General features: G+C 44.3%; 1 long non-coding RNA gene across 1 annotated transcript; it reads right to left on the bottom strand.

Moving 5' to 3' along the window:
* Positions 1-2,327: 2,327 nt before the first annotated feature.
* Positions 2,328-3,574, bottom strand: LOC139435751 (uncharacterized). The gene is made up of 3 exons (XR_011644961.1): positions 3,328-3,574; positions 2,906-3,070; positions 2,328-2,537 (listed from the first exon to the last, which is right to left on the bottom strand). It is a non-coding gene; the product is annotated as an uncharacterized lncRNA (long non-coding RNA).
* Positions 3,575-3,911: the final 337 nt, after the last annotated feature.

The following is a 3,911-nucleotide window of genomic DNA, read 5'->3' as shown; positions in this document are numbered from 1 at the left end:
CAATAACTTCTGTTAGGTCAATTAGTAGGTCAGAGTAATTTGCCGGAATAAATTATCAGCCCACAATACTCCTACACATTATGCTGTAAAACCAGCCATTATGTATTCTGAGAACTTTTACTTTTGATACTTGAAGTTAATTTCACTGATAATACTTCTGTACTTCTACTTAACATCATGAATTCAGGACTTTACTTGGAAGAGAGAAGTGTGCGAAATACAGGGGGTCCGGGGGAGCTCGACCCCCCCGATTAACACCTGAGACCCCCTGAAAGCCTCAACAGCTAAACCAATGTGTTTCACTCGCGCACTTTGGGTTCACATTCCAAAAAGTGACACCACGAGATGACCAAGAGACACCCAGAGATGATGCTGATGATGCAGCAGCTAGCACAGCACTCGCTACCAGAACCGTTAGCGAGTCGGGGGCTCCTGTCCCGCCCAGTCACTTCCCAGAAGGAGGTGAAGTTGAGGCAGAGCACTCAGAAGATGCAGCAGTAGCTGCTACTGCTGCTACTGCTATTGCTGCTAGTGACTTTCCGCCGGCTGGTTGGACAACGAAGCAGGTGGGCGAATGGAAAGACCCTTGGCTTGACATTAAGGCTGGAAAGTTAGGATGCTTATGGCGCATTTCCACTGCAGCGGGGTAGCCCCGTTTAAGCGTCCCTAAGCGTCCTCGCTCAGGCCTCGGGCTGCCTCGCTGGCCGGCCGAGGCCGTGGCGCATTTCCATTACAGTTTAGGACCTGGGGTAGCAACGCAGTGTAGGCGGGGCGATCAGCTTTTTGGTCGGAGCGACGCTGGGTAAAACTGCAGTGGCGTCATCTTCAATGCGACACAACTCACAAAACACACACAACAATGGAGGATGTGGAAGCGATCGTTTACTTGTTTCTTGGTGTGTGGCTTGTTGTCACAGCAAGAAGGAAAGTGATCACAGCAAGCATTGTATTGTATTCATTGTATTGAACATAAATAAATCCTTTTTTTTTTCAATATACATGTGTTTGTCAAATGTTTTAAACAAATATTATCTGAATTGAATATTTGAAATTCAAGCACCAGTAAGTACTGCCCCATAATAAGAACATTTGAGGAAATATCAGATCATGAAAAGAAAATCTTTCTAATAAATTAAGCGAATATCAAAGCTAACTATAAACATAAATACTAAAGTGTAAAACACAGCAAAACTATATTCATAAATGCAAGTGTAAAATAGTGTGGACAATTGTAAACATGGATGGAGGCTAAAGTATCCACAACATCCATCCATCCATCTTCTCCCGCTTATCTGTGGTCGGGTCGCGGGGGTAGCAGTTCCAGCAGAGAGCCCCAAACTTTCTTTTCCCTGGCGACATCAACCAGCTCTGACTGGGGGATCCCAAGGCGCTCCCAGGCCAGCGAAGAGATATAATCCCTCCACCTGGTCCTAGGTCTACCCCTTGGTCTCTTCCCAGCTGGACGTGCCTGGAACACCTCCCTAGGGAGGCGCCCAGGTGGCATCCTAACTAGGTGCCCGAACCACCTCAACTGGCTTCTTTCGACGCGAAGGAGGAGCGGCTCAACTCCGAGTCCCTCCCGGATGACCGAACTTCTCACCTTATCTCTAAGGGAGACACCAGCCACCCGGCGGAGGAAACCCATCTCGGCCGCTTGTATCCGCGATCTCGTTCTTTCGGTCATGACCCATCCTTCGTGACCATAGGTGAGGGTAGGAACGAAAATGGCCCGGTAGACAGAGAGCTTTGCCTTCCGGCTCAGCTCCCTTTTCGTCACAACGGTGCGGTAAAGCGACTGCAATACCGCTCCCGCTGCTCCGATTCTCCGGCCCATCTCACGCTCCATTGATCCCTCACTCGAGAACAAGACCCCGAGATACTTGAACTCCTTCACTTGGGGTAAGGACTCATATCCACAACATAAAATAATATATTAAATATAACCTCAATCTTTACAATTACAATTGAGCAATTTCTACATGTATTATGTATTTATCATGTATTCTTAATACTATTACAAAATAAACATGTAATAATGTTTTAGAGGAGGACCTCAAGCTAGCAAACTCAATTTCTTGCTTTAAATCTCTTAAAAGTAAGGGGCTTTTTCCTAACTGATGGTGTTTGTTATTGCTTTATAAATTCATGTATGTTTATGATTTTTTTATGTTGGGTGCCATTCATTATCAACAAGAGATAAGATAAGTCAAAGAAGTACTTTATTGATGGCAGTATAAAAATACAAATGTTGTATCAAAAAGGCATGCCTTAAACAATACAAATAAAAAATGTAAAACTGTATTGCAGCCAGCATAAATATACATGGAATTGTAAATATAAAATGAACATTTTAAAGAAAATAAATAAACAAGGAAGTACAAATGTTGCATTTAAAAATTAACTAGATAAAAAATATATAATATGTACAATAACTATTAAGGTTTTTTGAAGTATCAGGGAGGAGACGGGCCAGTCGGCTGCCCAGTCATGGTGCCGTTCCTGCTGGGCCCGATCCTCTCCTCCTCGTTTCCTCTTGCCTGGGTGACAATAAGATAATAATTAGCAATAAGGAAAACACACAGGACAGGTACAGGTCACACAAGGATATAAGAATAACATGTATAAACAGAACAACAGTAAGGTGAACTAAAGAAAGTTCTGGCCCTAGATGTTTACAATGATTGTGAAAGTGAATTACATTATGTCCAGCCTGTTGATAATGAATATAAATATATGTATATGATAGGATGTCACACACAACTGTACTAGCTGCTTACTAGCTAAGACTTGTAACAGAGCATTTCCACACAGTGATATAGCTTATTTTAATTACTGACGATGGATGATCCACGGTTTAAAAAAACAAAAACACAATTCCAGTCGTTTTGCCATTTCTATTTCTTACCTAGAACCACACGCTGCGGTGTCGTGATGGCACTCGGTGTTGGTGGTTGAGTCGGTGTCGATTCTTCGGCTGGGGTCCGTTCTGGATTCACTGACGATGTGGACGGAACACTGCCATCACCCGTTGTTCGGGAATGTTCCTCCTCACGAGTACCAATGTAATCATCTAGAACAGCAAAATGACTTGTTAATTCCACAAACTACTGCAGCACAATACTAAATAGCAACAACAACTATAGAAAAGAAAAACTGAACGTAAACAATGGCACATATGGTGTTAGCAAACAATAGCTCTAGCTAAGGCTATCTGCCTAGGCTATCTGCCTTAGCTAGCTATGTAGCTCTTTGGGGCTCCATAAAAGCACGGGTTGTCGAACATTAATGTAAGGATAAAATAGACTTATTTGTTAGAAGTGAGCTTACCTTGCAGGGACTCCAGTAAAGCCGTTCCGTTTTCCCTACATCGCAGGAAAGTCCTCGAAAATCCGCGCTCGGACATCTGTGCAGAGACATCCTGGAACACTTTCACATTTCGCGTTGTTCCGTCGAGCTCCCGCTGGATTTTATCATCCCCAATGAGATGTAGGAACGTCGTCACCTCCTCGGTCGACCACGGTGTGCTTTTCTTCGACGTTGCCATTTTTGTAGCTCCTCCGTTTACAAAATGCTGTAAGCTTGCTTCTTGATATATATGTGACGCGAGGGATGATCTCGCGCGCGATCTTGTGACGATTCTCTCTGACCAATCAGCAGTCGAGTGTTGACGTCACAGCCCTGGCCTGGTCTGATAGAACCACGATTTTATGGGGCTGGAAAAAGAGAGAAAAAGTACCCGCTAGCCGGTACTAGGCTATATGGAAATGCCACCAAAAACTGGCCTGGCCGCTTGAGGACGGTCCAGGACGCTTAAACGGGGCTACCCGCTGCAGTGGAAATGCGCCATTAGTGTGTAGGAAATATACAAACACAGGGACAGCCAGGCCCACGCGAGGTCAGTGGAAATAGTA

Source organism: Pseudochaenichthys georgianus, chromosome 18 (genome assembly GCF_902827115.2).
Source record: "Pseudochaenichthys georgianus chromosome 18, fPseGeo1.2, whole genome shotgun sequence".
Classification (NCBI taxonomy): domain Eukaryota; kingdom Metazoa; phylum Chordata; class Actinopteri; order Perciformes; family Channichthyidae; genus Pseudochaenichthys; species Pseudochaenichthys georgianus.
Note: the sequence above shows the minus strand (reverse complement) of the source record. Positions and strands in the feature narration are given on the sequence as shown.